At 35.2% G+C, this 17570-nt stretch overlaps 1 long non-coding RNA gene across 1 annotated transcript; it reads left to right on the plus strand.

The window, feature by feature from the left end:
- Positions 1-2175: 2175 nt before the first annotated feature.
- LOC143055882 (uncharacterized) lies at positions 2176-16893 on the plus strand. Its single transcript, XR_012972158.1, has 2 exons — positions 2176-2848; positions 14473-16893. It is a non-coding gene; the product is annotated as an uncharacterized LOC143055882 (long non-coding RNA).
- The last annotated feature ends 677 nt before the right edge of the window (positions 16894-17570 follow it).

Genomic DNA, 17570 nt, shown 5'->3' on the forward strand with positions numbered 1-17570 from the left:
TTTTCTATAATTTCTGTGTCGTTTTGGTCTCTTGTGTGTAGTTGTCTCATTGGCAATCATACCACATCTTCTTTTTTATATTTACTGCTGAGTTTGTTACTCGTGTTGTGTGGATGCAGTAGAATGGGTCCCCGTATATGTAGTGTATGTACTTATATTTTTAGAGATATTTTGTTTTGCTTGTGAGAGAGCTCTCTTCCTATGCCATTATATTTATGTTCTATAATTTCTGTGTCGTTTGGTCAGTCTCTTGTGAAGAGTTGTCATCATACCACAACTTTTTTTTTAATTAGAGGTCAGTATACACGATCATCACGTAGCCAGGATCACCCACGGAAGTTAGTTGTCGATACGGCTTATATACTCTAATTTTAGATAGTCCTATAAGACACACAATTAAAAATAAATTCAAAAGAGACTACCAAAGATTAACTTCAATTAACAGCAAAGGTTACAGTAATAAATGGTTAATTGGTCTCTTGTGGAGAGTTGTCTCATTGCATTGGAAAACATACCACATCTTCTTTTTTATATTTACTGCATTGTTTGTTATTCTCGCTGAGTAGATGCAGTAGAATTTGTCCCAGTGCCTGTAGTGTATGACCTTATATTTTACAGTTAGGATTTTTTTTACTTGCGAGAGAGCTGTCATATTCCACAATATTAATACAATTGAGAATGGAAATGGGGAATATGTAAAAAAGACATTATTCGTGCAATAGCCCCATCCTATACACATACTTTGTGTATGTTTTACCATGGTTTTCATATTAGTCTTGAGAGATGTTAAAATTTTATTCAAGTATTTGTCGTCTATCTAATGTTAACATCTGTCGAAAAGACGTATTTTTCATTACGAAAGCTAATTACTATTTCTTCTAATGAATATTTTACGAAAGTAATTGCTAGGATATAGATATCAATAAGCAATTACATGTGGTCCGAGACAAGAGTTAATTCGTAGTGCATTTCCTTTAGACAATAAATGAAAATAAAAAAAAATCCCACGCTTTCTAAATAATATTTTTACAGTGTGTTGTACTATTTTTGGGACAAATTATATCAAAATTATAGAAAACTTCATCAGCTCTAACTCAAAATATGGACAATTTTATGTTAAGGGGGTCTTGAAATCTTTGTCAGCTTCCGAAATGCTAATTTTCAACCTTTTTTGACTGGACCAAATCACTTGACTTTCAAATTCATGATCCAATTTTTTTTAGTGTAATTTCAATCCCTTACTTGCTATTTGAGGCATAAAACATGAAAAAATAAATTTGGATGGGATATAAAAAAAAAATTGGCAAGTTACACACTGTCCACACTAGGGACTATAGTTGTGGTGCTGCTATCCTGTTTAAAATTTTGAAAATTGAAATCAAAGAATGAGATATCAGGCAATCTAATTGAGATATAGATCTCTGATTTCGTTATACTACGTTTTACTACATACGAGTAGACTAGTATAACTAGTACGGTGACCAGACTCAATATTTTCAAAATTTAATCGTAAAACATACTTTACGGGTATATTATTTATCATTGGATTCGCCAAAATAAGAACTTTCGAAACATCAATGTTGTCAAAAAGATATGCGGTCACCGAACTAAACATAGTATCCGTAGTAAATAATAGATCTATTATGATTATATTTTAATTAGATTGAGTAGAAAAAAGTGTTTTGAATCATTGATATTCACACTGTATTTTAAAAATATTAAGAGGCGCAAAGTTTAATAGATATAGGAAGATGTGGTATATAGTTAAGTATACGATGCATGCAAAATAATTTATATAATTTCATATTTATTACATTTATTTTATGATATATTTTATGTCAAAATTTTATGATCACATGTCACTATAATGAATAATTTACTTCCTATAAAATAAAAGAAATATATTATAAGTTGAGTTAATGTCACCTAGACGCTATATTTTTATATGCTTCTAATTGTATTCTTTTCTCTATGTCTATTGTTGTGAGAAATATGAAATCCGAACCATCTAATTATTAGTAGGTCATTGAAAGAAAAATGACCACTAATTGCTTAAAAAATCTAAAATAAAAAAAACTCTCTAAATTATTTCTTAACGCGTATTTTCAAATAAATTTGTATAGACGGCGGTTATTCACAGTTAATTATACATAAATTCAATATGTACCTGGCTCGTTAATAATGGATGCTTGAACTCTAGGCTCTCCAATTAAGCAGATATTATATATACAGGTAATATTGACCATTGTACATGTATTGTAGTGACCACTACATTATTATCCTGTAGGGTATTAAATCGATTTAAATACAACCGAGAAGGAAGTGGATTATCTTGTTTTAATATAAATCTGTTGATGTGGATGTCTTAAAAAATACAACAATTACTGAGGGTGCTTGTAGCATTTTCATAACCAGACACGTGGACAATTGTTGATGGTGCTCATAGCATTTTTCTAACCTGACAAATGGACAATTGTTGGTCATAGCATTTTACTAACCGGCCACACACTTGGACAATTGTTGATGGTGCGCTTAGCATTTTTCTAATCTGACACAATTACAACCATGAGTCAAATGATTCGAAGATTTCAGAAATGTCTAATTTTGTTGCTCATTGTGTGTTTTCTAGTTCTTCTGTTTTTATTCGCCGGATTTGATCATGTGGAATTTGTTAAAAATATATTGCGTGCAAAATTTCAACAATCTGTTCAGGTGTTCTCTTACAATAAATCGGTGACAATAGAAACTAAAGTAACATTCGAAGGTGATATTCAGGATAGTTTATATAAACTGTTGGACGAATTAGATGTGACAATACGTAGAAAATCACCAGAGAGTAAAATATACGGTAAGCTAATTATATACTTTACTATACATATAGTTTTTTGTTCAATTTTCACATAAATTAGGCACCAGACTCAAGCTAGCGACCAATCCTAGCGACCAATCAAGCTAGCGACCAATTCTAGCGACCACTAAAGAACACAATGAGAATCAACTTGTCAAAGAATCCTAATGTGGTATATGAGAAAACCACAAAACGACATAATGAAACAACGTTCTGTTAAAAATAAAATATGGCTACCAATACAGTTTATATTGTTTTTTAACCTTTAAATAACTAGAGATATCCATCATATCAAGTCAGAAGGGACACTACAACATCAATGTCGTCTGTAGCATAATGTACTGACTAGTTTGCTTGCTACAATGTAAATGTCTGCAGCAATATAATTCAGTAAAGGGAGAACGTCCCAGAAAATCGTAAAAAGTCAAAATATCGTAATACAATAGAACATAAAAGGAGATAGGGTATCTGTAATCAGCAAATGCACAGCGAAAAATACATAAAAAGCAAAGGAACAATCTTTTTTAGCGAACGATTTTTATTCCCCTACATAAACACATACTTTATGTTATTATATATGTATTTATAGAATGGAAAGTGCGCTCCTCTACGTATTTTACTCTATAGAGAAGGGCATATACTATATTTTGAGGTCTTCTTTACGTTTTCTAGGTTTTCCAAACTCTTAACCGAGATGGTAAACAAAAATCAAGGATTGCAAATAAACTATTAAAACGGGTTGTACATGTATATCCCCAAATGACATAATAGTTATATACGAGTAATTTACGGATACGAAATGAGAAAAAAAGTAAACGAATTGAATTAGAAAAAAAAAACCAACAGTGTTTGTGTATGATGATTTGCTCGCACAATTATTTTCCATATTCAGAGAATCGTAAATAATTTTAAAAAGAACATATTTTAATAAACATTTGTACCTAGTTTCAACTTGATTTGACTACAATGTCGTCTTAGATTCAATCTAATACAGTATAAATGGATGGATACACGGAAAAACGAACGAACGAACGAACAAACCTACAGATCAGATAACATTGCGGTCTTTACTGTTGTAGGCGTAGCATAGAATAACTATTAAATGTGAGTTGACTTAAACTCGTTCCTGTGTACAATGTATAAGCTTTCAAATAAACGAAATAAGAAATATCTTATGTTCGAAAGAATTAATATATACTGGCTTTCTATACATTTGGCATCCTCAAATGGTCCGAGTACACAATTATCGTCCTTGATTTTTCGAATGAACCAAAATGAGAAATTGAGTATGTTGTTGTCAGCTTCCGGTGCACTTTCCCACCCGGGCATTTTCATGAATAAAAGGGACTGGGACAAGCTTTCAATCCCACTAGGTGTGGGAAAAAACTTTGCCGTAGGGAACTGTACAGAAAGACTGAAAAATGAGCCCATACCCATAACTGTATAGGTACCTCAGACTTTGGATGGCCAGTGAAGTCTTCAGGTGCACTTTCCCAACCAGGGATTGATACGAGTTGAAGATATGGATGACAGCTATCAATCTAACCACCTGCGGTCAAGAACTTTGCCGTTCGGGGATGGGAGTAAAGCGACTGCTGCCACCACCCATAATGAACCAAAATGAGAAATTGAGTATGTTGTTGTCAGCTTCCGGTGCACTTTCCCACCCGGGCATTTTCATGAATAAAAGGGACTGGGACAAGCTTTCAATCCCAGTAGGTGTGGGAAAAAACTTTGCCGTAGGGAACTGTACAGAAAGACTGAAAAATGAGCCCATACCCATAACTGTATAGGTACCTCAGACTTTGGATGGCCAGTGAAGTCTTCAGGTGCACTTTTCCAACCAGGGATTGATACGAGTTGAAGATATGGATGACAGCTATCAATCTAACCACCTGCGGTCAAGAACTTTGCCGTTCGGGGATGGGAGTAAAGCGACTGCTGCCACCACCCATAATGAACCAAAATGAGAAATTGAGTATGTTGTTGTCAGCTTCCGGTGCACTTTCCCACCCGGGCATTTTTATGAATAAAAGGGACTGGGACAAGCTTTCAATCCCACTAGGTGAGGGAAAAAACTTTGCCGTAGGGAACTGTACAGAAAGACTGAAAAATGAGCCCATACCCATAACTGTATAGGTACCTCAGACTTTGGATGGCCAGTGAAGTCTTCAGGTGCACTTTCCCAACCAGGGATTGATACGAGTTGAAGATATGGATGACAGCTATCAATCTAACCACCTGTGGTCAAGAGCCTTGCCGTAGGGGGATCGGAGTAAAGCGACTGCTGCCACCACCCATAATGAACCAAAATGAGAAATTGAGTATGTTGTTGTCAGCTTCCGGTCCACCTTCCCACCCGGGCATTTTCATGAATAAAAAGAACTGGGACAAGCTTTCAATCCCACTAGGTGTGGGAAAAAACTTTGCCGTAGGGAACTGTACAGAAAGACTGAAAAATGAGCCCATACCCATAACTGTATAGGTACCTCAGACTTTGGATGGCCAGTGAAGTCTTCAGTTGCACTTTCCCAACCAGGGATTGATACGAGTTGAAGATATGGATGACAGCTATCAATCTAACCACCTACGGTCAAGAACTTTGCCGTACGGGGATGGGAGTAAAGCGACTGCTGCCACCACCCATAATGAACCAAAATGAGAAATTGAGTATGTTGTTGTCAGCTTCCGGTCCACTTTCCCACCCGGGCATTTTCATGAATAAAAGGGAATGGGACAAGCTTTCAATCCCACTAGGTGTGGGAAAAAACTTTGACGTAGGGAACTTTACAGGGTTGGAAAGTGTACCTGAAGACTTCACAGTCCATCCAAAGTTTGAGGTACCTATACAGAAATGGGTAGGGGCTCATACTTTAACTCTTTCTGTACAGTTCCCTACGGCAAAGTTTTTACCCACACCTAGTGGGATTGAAAGCTTGTCCCAGACCCTTCTATTCATGAAAATGCCCGGGTGGGAAAGTGCACCAGAAATATTACATTAATTTCTGGACCTATGGCTGGTATAGCTATGAAAATACGGAAAGTCAAACAGAAAATAGCCCATTAAACATGTAAAAATAACATTGGTGTTTTTCTTAACCATCTTTGAAGGCTAAATTAGTTGTCAGCTGTCTGAAAATGAATTTTATTGCACAACAACTTTCATATATAAAAAATCCACAGGGGCCAAAATGCGAAACCAAACTCCTAACTGTGTATTGCTGTCTTCTGGTTCCCTAGAAATTCAGAATAAAAAACAGGTACTAAGCCAACTATACAACGGGGGAAATATGCCCTTTTTTTATTAATTTGATTCTGATTACTAGTATTATTCAACACGGGTCTTTCGTGATCCTAAGTGAATACGCTTTCATTTGATACCAAAATGAACTAAATATTATACTTATTGACAAAGATTTATAAATATGCATAATAACTATTTTGTTTGATATATGTACTACTTTGTATATTCTCTTGATTGGGCCGATATAGTAACTTATTATAAATGTAATAGGACTAGATTGTTTCCCTTTTCAGTTATCAATTATTTTCGACTGTTTTTTTTTTTTATTTGCTTATCATATTATATTTTCATTTTATTCATTCTAATTGATATTTAATAATTGAAGAAGACTGACATTCCAACTCATTTTTTTATTTGATGTTTGTTAAAATTTTGTAATTGTTATTTACTTTTGCTCTCTATTTTTTAATAATAATATAGATGAAATAATGACAATATTTCGATGACTCGGTTCAATACTGAATAGTTACCTGAAAGATTGAAGACGTATCTTTTAAAACTTAAAAGAAAATATTATAATTTTATTATAAAATGTATAAGTTGAATGATTGAATAAAGGTAAAATAACAACAAGTTGATACACAAAATCAAAGATAATTATATATTTGAAACTTACTCTTATCACATTTGAGAAGATAAGAAAGAATATTCACACAACATTAGTTTTTGTCATTAAATCAGAATTTTTTCTTGACAATGCATTGTGTAATTGATAAAAAAAAACGAATAATTTATCTTAAAAGAATATATTGAATAAGGAATAATGTATAAAATGTTATCTGTTAGACAACTTATTACTCTTTTGTCTTTATCGGTCACTTTATTAATAACATGCTACGTATAATGTCTGAATAAAGGTTGAAACGGAAAAAAAAATTAATATTTTATCTTCACAGGAGGAATTTACTTAAGAGGTTAAACAGTAAAGTTGACCTTATACAGTATAAAACATTATATAACTATTCTGTATGAATACTTGTTTGATGCAAGATGTATGAGAAATATTTTTGAGAAACACTTTTTAAAGAACAACATTGTTGTACTAGAAACCGAAGGATTCATAACATTTATTTTCTAATTTTCGGGTTGATTATTTATGTCATTATACTTAAAGCATTCTTGTGATATTTTTGAGTAATATGTAATAGATCTGTTGTATATAAATGTTGAAGTAAAGATAAAAAAAATGCATCTGGCTGAACGTAGTTTAAATGTTTTGACTTGCATTGAATACATTGTGTTTTTTCTTTCTTATTATATTTTTATCTGTTTTACTGCTTTCCGTATTATCTGAAGTGCCTTGGACTATACCAATTATACTGTTTCGAGAACCACTCCCCTCAAACCTAAATGGTTTTGAGTAAATACTCGATATTTCTCAGTTCCTTGTTCACTTAAACATTTCAATTATCTCACCGTAAGTTGACATTTGAACGGCTGTACTTAGATTTTTTTATTCTGTTTTACAATACTTACGAATATGTTCCGAACCATATATATATTTGGACCATATGCGTGCGGTCATGACCATATGCGTATACTCATATGGTATGATCGTACGCCGCGTATGATTGGACCATAATAGTATTATACTCGTTTTATTATCAACTGGCCGGACCATATAAGGTATTTGGACCATAAAGTTTTTTTTTTTAAATATCTAATCTGGAAACAGTATTGCTAGTTAAAACAAAAATCTCGATTTGAAATAAATGTATAATACCATTTAATATAAAGTCTTCAAAAACTGAATAACTAATTTAGAAGATTAGCCTCCAGCAAGCAAGTACACTACTCATGTTTATTTGCTGGAATCCAAAATAAAATTAAAACAAAATTAATAGGTGTTTCCTTTGCAATGTTTCCTTTTCAAAGTATATTAAGTATGTATTTTTTCTATCAATAGCGATACCTCACGTATTAAATATTTAATTTAGTAGAACGTTGTAGTATAATGTCAATTTGTGATTTTCAGACATATCTCGAAATGGTTCTGTTATGTGTTTATGCTCAGTGTTAACTTAAGTGGTCGATAGAATTGGTCGCTAGCTTGATTGGTCGCTAGAATTGGTCGCTAGCTTGAGTCTGGTAAATTAGGCCGTTAGTTTTCTCGTTTTAAAGTCATAAGAAACGAGTGACCGGTGAAAAATAATGTTCTTCCAATTCTTGAACCAATGCATACAAACATCATAAACTTAGTCTTCTGTGCTCGAATTTATCATTTTTTTCGTGTAAATTTCGTATAATTGTCAATTTTTTTTTCAATCGGTCAGTGTTGTTGTGAAAATATGGCAGGCAATTAAAGTTCGTGTCTTGAAGCCGAAGTTTAACGATTGTCACCTGTTTGTCAACAAGTGACGAAAAATAAACAAAAAAGCATGGAAATTGAGCACGTGTTTAACATGTAAATTTAGATAATAGTTTATTTTAAGGACATCCATGCGTATTGTGGTCACCGGATTTTTACGAGATGGGTCACACTGAGGTCACCTTGCATACGGAAAATATCTCGGGGGAATTGCTTGCTGGAAGGAAGCTATTCAAATAAAGTAAACCTCTTCTAAATATGAATAAATTAAAGAATTTTCTTCAGAAAAAAGTATATGTACATAAGTTTTATAATGAAAACTATCCATTGAGTTATTAAAATCATATGCATTATTTTTTTTTTATTTGAGGTTTCTTATGACTTTAATACCCTAGTCCCACTAGGCCACGATCGCACTACGATCTGTGAAAAAAATGCAAATTTTGATGATCGTAGTGCGATCGTGTAGATCGCAGTAAGGTCGTATCACGGTCGTGGTGAGGTCTTCAAGATCGTGAACAGTGGCGGATCCAGAAATTTTCATAAGTGGGGGCCCACTGACTGACCTAAGAGGGGGCCCGCTCCAGTCACGCTTCAGTGATTCCCTATATAAGCAACCAATTTTTTTCCCAAAAAGGGGGGGCCCGGCCCCCTGGCCCCCCCCTAAATCCGCCTCTGGTGAAGAGCGTGGCCAACTTTGAACATGTTCAAAACAATCGTGGTGCTGTCGTGGCGAAATCAGGTCGTAGTAGAAGCGTAGTGAGAGCGCACTAAGATCGTAGTAAGATCGCAAAGGTCGCTGTACAATCGTAGCGAGAGCGTAGCGAAAGCGTGATTCTATTCGGAGAGACTGCGCTACGATCGCACAGCGACGTTATCACGACCTCACTACGACCATCACGTTCTCACTGCGACCCAACTACGCTTCCACTACGACTATACCACGCTGTTCACGACCATAGTACGATTCTAGCACGCCCTTGCCGCCCTCATCACGCTCTTCTTACGACCTGACTACGTTCACACTACGACCATCATTCTCATTGTCATTTTCACATAAAATATATAAAAAATGCTCCCTAGATTTTGTTTGTTTGAATGTAATTATCCATTTGCTCTAACGGTTCAACCATGCTTCTCGTTTTTATATAGATTAGACCGTTGGTTTTCCCGTTTAAATGGTTTAACACTAGTAATATTTTGGGTCCTTTATAACGTGCTGATTGATGTGAGCCAAGGCTCCGTGTTGAAGGCCGTACCGTGGCCTATAATGGTTTACTTTTATAAATTGTTACTTGGATGGAGAGTTGTCTCATTGGCACTAATACCACATCTTCCTATATATTGATACATCTATGTCATCTCTGCTATCGTTCACTAAAATATCGTCATTGAGCTTCATGGACCAGCAATAGGTTGTAATCTAGGTTGGATTGGTCGGTCCGACATCTCTGCTTGATCAGGATTCGTTACTTTGCTCCCTCTGCCTCTACATCAACTCCTACCACCATGCCCACGTGTTCTGGTAGATTTTGGTGGCATGACTGTATTGTTTCCGAGAAATCTACGATTTAATCAGAAATAGAAGGAATTGAACTGTATTGATATGGAACACGATGTTGACGTTATTGCTGAGAACGTAGTAAGATCGCGCTATGAACGTAGTATAATCGTGGTAAGAAAGTGTAATAATCGCAGTAAGATCGTGTTGCAATCGGATAACTCGTGGTATGGTCGTAGTGAGAACGTGAAGAGCGTAGAAAGATCTTGATAAGCGTAGTGAGGTCGCAGAATAAGCGCGGTGAGAACGTGGTATAATCGTAGCGGGATCTTTGTAGAAGCGTAGAGAGGACGTAGTAGCATCGTGAAAGCAACGAAAATTTACATTTTCATGCCGCTCATACCGCGACCTCATCACGATCTAAATTTATTTTAGATCGCGGTGAGCGTGGTGCGATCGTGGTCTAGTGGGACTGGGGCTTTAGGTTCATGTGGATCCTATGGCTAAAATGGCCGTATTTTCACCTCAAAATTTACCCTGAGTACAGACAAACCTGCGCATCTGTAAAACATTTAAGGCATAGCATGCCCTAGATAAATGAATTTTAAGTATGTTTTATGTTTTAGAAAAAAAAAATTACCAGGATTTTGCCGTGCACTTTTTTTCATTCCTCCAGAAGGTGCCAAAATAAACTAAGTTGGGAAACAGGTTTGAGAACTTCCCCACAGGTAAAAATTAAAGTGAGCATTTTTAATTGACATGGACATTAGATGGACAATAGATACCTGACAATAATTGGTTATTTAAATTGTGTACCTGAGTGGACCATTTCAAGGTAAACTCAACAAGTGTACGGCAAAATCCAGTTAAGTTTATATGAATTTTCTAAATCATACAATGCATTTGAATTCTATTTATCTAGGGCATGCTATGCCTTAAAACTTTTCCAGATGTACAGGTTTGCCTGTACTCAGAGAAAATTTTGAGGTGAAAATACGGCCATTTTAACCATAGGGCCCACATGAACCTTAAGCCTTTTATAGCTGACTATGCGGTATGTGCTTTGCTCATTGTTGAAGGCCGTACAGTGACCTATAGTTGTTAATTTCTGTGTCATTTTGGTCTCTTGTGGAGAGTTGTCTCATTGGCAATGATACCACATCTTCTATTTTATTTTTTTTATATACAGAGAGATATTATCTAGGTAGCCGATTTTTATAGGCTAAATGTTGCTATAGCCAGTGAAGTCCTTTAGCTGTTGTTCTGGACTTTGCACACCAAAATTTGATGTGGTGGTCAATGCCTGGTTTGATTTGCTTCTCGTGGTACATTGTAGTTGCCTTTACTGTGTGCAAAAAGTACAGGTGTAATGAGCTTTGTTCATTGTTGAAGGCCGTACGGTGACCTATAGTTGTTAATTTTTGCGTCATTTTGGTCTCTTGTGGACAGTTGTCGCATTGGAAATCATACCACATCTTCTTTTTCATAAGTTTCTTCTTTCCAGTTAATAAAGTGGTTGGCTGACGAAAGTATTTATTGAGCTTTATCGTTGACATACCAGTAATCTTCACTTTTTGGGGAAGGGGAAAGGGATGGGGACAGCGTTCTCTGCCAGACTTTACTCAGATTTAAATTTTATAGATATTTACGAGAAAATGATTACGTGTTTACCATAGTACGATAGTCAACCATATACAAATTCCCTACAGTATAGGATGAAAAAATGTGAGTTAATAAAAAAAGAGTCCTATTTTGGATTACAGCAAGAAATGAAAACATGTCAGACACAATTTAAAAAAATAACAATACAATATAGCCTCTTGCCTAAATCAGATATTTTGTGTTATTGCTCGCGGCGCGCTTTCATACTTGTTAGTCTTGTGTGATTTTACATAAGTTTTGGATCAATTTTAAGTTTCGAAGTTAAGTGTGACTTTTAATTTGCTAGACTAGTATATATTATTTTTCAGAGACATTCTAAAGTCGGCCTCAATGGTGGAGTTTTTCTCGCTGCGTTAACGACCCCTTGTTGGCCCTTGGCTGTGATCTGTTTTTTGGTCAGGCTGTTGTCTTTTGTATGTCTGTATGTGCCTGTCCCAAGTCTGGACCAAGTAGTATATTGGTTGTCATTATCATGTGTGGTTTATTCGTAACTTATTTTGTAAAGAATGAGGCTGTTAGTTGTATCGTTTGAACTGTTTCACATTTTCCATGTCGGGACCTTTTGTGATCGACTATAAAAGAGATACGAAATGACTTATTTTATTAAGACGTATGGCGGCCTATAATTGCTAACTTATACTTCCTTTTAACTCTGGGGGATAATTGTCTCATTTGCAACATATGGAAGTTTTAACGACTTTGACTGGCTATACAGCCATTGCACGGTCGGTAAATTTTCCATCACAACATTCTGTACTATTATACATGTAATTTAAATGTATCAAATTCAATTGCAATATACACAAGTAAATACGAACTAAAGAAGTATTAGTAGTATATATAAAAATTATTTGGGTAAATTGCATGATTGATCAAGCACGTCTTGCATTTTCTTTAGATACTGACCAGCGAAATTATCTGTCCAAATCTGAATTCTATGAGAAGTTACCAAATTTGAATTAGATATCGAGTGGTTTCACTTAGAGGTCTCTAAATTTTTGCAATGTCTATTTTATGTAACATATTCACCGCGTATCATCAGTACACCAGATATAGGTACTAACCAAGCGGGCATGATCGATTTTGACCTTACACGGTAACGAAAACCTTTTCTAACAGGTACGATGTATAATACGCATGAGCACGAATTTCGACTGCATTATTCATTATACCGGACAAAAATAAAATAAATAGCTATTCATGAACATAGACAATTACATAATGGCAGTCTTATTTGACAAATAGGATATTTTTACATAAATTTCAATTTTGTTATATTTATGACCAGAATCAGGATTTCCATTATTGAATTTAGAATGCTGGTTCATCTCTCTATTCAGTGGCGTAGCTGGGTCATTTTTAAGTGTACGCCCGAAACTTGGCGAGGGATATGAGGGGTGCCAATCGTTCAGTGTTAAAGCACCTACTGGAAGTGGGTTCGAAAGGGACGAAGCCCCAGAAAGCTATCGAGAATGAGATACCATAATGATTTCTGTCAGTAAAAAAATCATTGATAGCAACATACTTTTGAATCTAAATTGTTTGTTTGTTTTGGTTAAATCTTTTAATATGTTAACTTATTCATCGTGTTAAACTAGAAGCTATCCTAATGGTCATTGGTTTTAGAGAAAACGTCCAAAGCAATATTACTTTTAAATAAGTTTAAATGGTGCCGTGAGTGAGCATACAATCCACAAAAGCACCTTTTAATGAACACGAAAAAATATTTCTAAGAGGTGCAATATAAAAAAAATTCTGGAACACCTAGGATTTCTTCCCACAAAAAGTGAATCAATTTATCGTTCCTTTAAAGAGATTTAAAAAAATCTAAAATTTTCTTCTGATATTTTTTTCTTGATCTGGAATATTTCACGACAATCTATGAAGGTTTATAAATTGAGAATGTAAAACAATTAACTGCGTAAAGAAGAGTCCGGCTATCCGGCTGTCTATCAGAAAAGAACAGAAAATGAACGAAAAAAATGCTTTCAAAATCTTAGCTTTAGACCTAAGTAATAGAAAAAGATTCTTTGGCATTTTCATAAAATTCGATGAAGGTTCATGTAATTTAGAAATAACAAAATGTACGCCCAAACTGCGACCACTTATTAATTGCAGAAAGAAATACATTTTGTCCTTAAAATGTGGAAAAATTAAAGGTATAATTGCATTATTATATTGCTCTGAATACTCTTTTGATCATAAACAGTTTCTGTCCAACTTTCATAAAATTTCACGGAGAGTCATTCAAAAGACTTTATCCACATTCGGAACCTAAATGTTGACGCCGCTTTGTGTCGCTTTTGGGACATAAATCACTGGCTCGACAAAATAATACAAACAGCATATCGAATCTGAGCAGATAGTGAATTGCTTTAAATATAAGAAAAGTTCGTAGAATTCATAGTACTAGATTCAGACTTTTACAAAAGATTCGAACAAATATATTAAATGATCTATTTGAGTAAATTTAGTCCCTTTTTATTCAAAATTACAATCCATTGAAAAAAAGAAGCACAAGCAGTTTTTCACATTCTGTGTCGAATATTTGTTTTATTTTCAAAATTCAAGTGTACGCCCGGGCGTTTTGACGTAAACGTAGCTACGCGTATGCTATTTTTGTCTTTTCATTTACAAAGTTAACGATTTGGCATTGTAAGGCCTTCAACAATGAACAAATATTTTCTGAAAGTGCATTTTGTTTCGAAAAGAACAAAGAAGTTGGTTTTTCCCTTTTGTGATACGTTTTGTTCATCATACTGAAACAAAAAAGTATACGCAGTCAAAAATAAAACAGATTTTGCCAATTCATATGAAGATTTTAATTGACATCATTTATATTTTCACAGGGAATATATACAACGGAAAGGGGAAGATACAGGTTGAAAGTTATATATCTGCGATCAAAGAATTCAATAAAAAGTACCCAATACGAACAATTTGTGAGATCGGATTTGCCGGAGGACATAGTGCAACACTGTTTCTACATTCCACAGATTCTGCTAGTTATACAGCGTTTGATATGTGGGATCGAGCCGAATATGAAGACTCGGCAATTGCCTGGATGCGGAAAAGATTCAGTGACCGTCAAATTTCACTTGTGAAAGGTGACTCTACTAAAACCGTACCTCAGTTTGCAGGAAAATGTGATCTGATACATGTAGACGGTGCCCACCATGCTCACTTTCCACAGACAGACATGAAAAACATGGCAAGAGTTGCCTCTGTCAATAACCTATTACTGTTAGATGATTGTTCAAAATCTTGGCCGGCGGTGCTGAAAGGTGTGGACTATTTAAAGAACAACGATTTAGTGCATGATATAGAAATGCATGTTCCTAAAGGTTGGATTTACAGAGGAGCTCAAAAGGGTTGGTGCATTGGCAGTTATAAAGTTAAATCCCAGACTATTAATACCACTCCGGTAAATGACTTGCCGAAGAGTATATCTTTTCTAGACAAAACATTTTGTAGACCACCATGGCATGGAGATACATGCGCAGTTAATGACAACAAACAATGCTCGCAATGGAGTGACGAGTGTTTCTATAGCAACGTAACTGGTACCTTGTCAGTCTCTTGTGAACGATGGCATGGTGCTCAAAGCGTCGAACAGGTAACCTGGGATCAACGTGAAACTGCCACAGATCGGAATGAGGCTCATGCTAAATCGTTTAATTTCTACCAATCTTTACCAGACAATTTAGGTGACATCATCGAGCTTGGTGCAGGTCCCTTTACTCAGTCACAGACGATGCTTAAAGACAAGAATGCAACCAGTATAACGTTGGTAGAACCAATGGCGTTCCATTATATGACGCACGTTAAACGTTGCTTTTATAAAAACGGTACTTTTATGAATTTACCGACTACGTTATTATCTATACCGGCCGAAGAACTTAATAATACCAGGAAATTTGATTCTCTTGTCATGATTAATGTTATCGAACATGTTTATGATGCATTATCTATTCTTAATTCGGCTATTAATCTGATCAAAGAAAATGGATTATTTATTTGGCATGAAAGACTTTGGGATAATTACCGAGGTGTAGCTACCCCACCGGACAATGATCGTGAATTTCAGCTACACCCAATTCGTATAAAAACTGTGATTGCAAAACATATCATGTCTATGTTTGAGGAAGTGTATGCTTCTTGGGACACCGAGGAGCTACGTCGACTGAAGAATCAAGGCGTATATTTCATTGGCCGCAGACGTAATATGGTGGCAAAAACTATTATCCCACAACATCCTGCTTGCTTTGGGCGAAGTAAAGGCAAACAAACTATAATATTTTTTGTTTCAAATGTGAATTCTACATTTTTACAAAGTCAGCTTATGATGGTCAATGATTTTGACAATACGAAATCAATAATACTCATACAAACTGACAATTTTACCACAAAAGCTACAGCAGCCATTTTGAAATTTAGTAAAATCAGAATAATGATCTCGCATCAACATTTACAAAACTGGAGAAAGGAAGTGAGTTACTATGTTGAGCCATGCATGTTTATTTATCCTCAGTTGACTTCCGCTATGCTAGTAGGAGCTGATACACTCTGTGTGGGAAATAGTGGTGTCACTGTTGTACTTATGGGGTATTCGACGAAAAGGTTCCCCAACTATAACGAGATCCTACCTGCATACACCAAGTATCAGATGATAGACCAAATTTTATTATTATGGAATAATAAAAACGCATCATTTACACCAAATATCAATTTACCCAAACTTACTTTTATACAATCGGAAGTTAACAGCATGAATAACCGTTTTAATGTATTTCAATACATACGTACAGATGCTGTCCTGGTGATTGATGACGATGTCCTTATAAGTGAAGCATTGCTGTCGTTAATGTTATTACGATGGAGTGAAAATCCGAGCAGATTAGTGGGCATCAGCAGAGATATGCGTTACGTCAATTCAATGAACGAATACATTGTTAGGGGCAAGAATCCATCTTTAACTATCGGTAAAACAATGTTGTTTCATCGTAAATATTTAGTGAAATATATGCAAGATACGAAGCTCGTTGATTGGAATAGCAAAAGATACTGTGAAGATATCTCAATGAATGCGTTGATTTTTAAAGAAACAAACTTGAGACCTTTATTTGTTCCGATGTCTGCGCAAGGTTCCCGCAAAGATTTGACGGAAGTAGATGGAGCATCTGTAGTTGACACAAAGTGGGCGTTGAGGAGGACAGAATGTGTACAATGGGCAGCTCAATATTTCCAAATAAAATTATATTAAGTTCTCATTCGATATTAGCTAAAAATGTCCTAAACTTTAAATAAGATATGAGATGGTTTTATATGTCATTAATATGATTATCTTTAGTGAGAAAAACAATCTTGATTAGATGTCAGAACATGTGGTATGAGTCCCAATGAGACAACTCTCTATCCAAGTCACAATTTGTAAAAAAGTAAACCATTACAGATCAAAGTACGGCCTTCAACACGGAGCCTTGGCCCATACCGACTTACTAGCTATAAAGGATCATAAAGGGTCCCAAAAATGACTAGTGTCAAACCATTCAAACTGAAAAACTGAAACCGATCTAATTGATGTGAAAAACGAGAAACGATGAACCACATAAACAAACGACAACCACTGAACAACAGGTTCCTGACTTAGGACATGTGCAAACAATACATATAAAAAAGAAGATGTGGTATGATTGCCAATGAAACAACTCGCCACAAGAGATCAAAATGACACAGAAATTAACAACTATAGGTCACCGTACGACCTTCACCAATGAGCAAAGCCCATAACGCATAGTCAGCTATAAGGCAGCAACCATTTGATTTTCTGGGGGGCTATGGTTTTTTTTTGGAAAAAAAGTTTGTTTCCAGTTTTTGGAGAAAAAAATAATTTGTTTTTGATTCTGAGAAAAATAAAATGTTTGTTTCACCCTCAGCTGCCACTATA

Source organism: Mytilus galloprovincialis, chromosome 13 (assembly GCF_965363235.1).
Source record: "Mytilus galloprovincialis chromosome 13, xbMytGall1.hap1.1, whole genome shotgun sequence".
Classification (NCBI taxonomy): domain Eukaryota; kingdom Metazoa; phylum Mollusca; class Bivalvia; order Mytilida; family Mytilidae; genus Mytilus; species Mytilus galloprovincialis.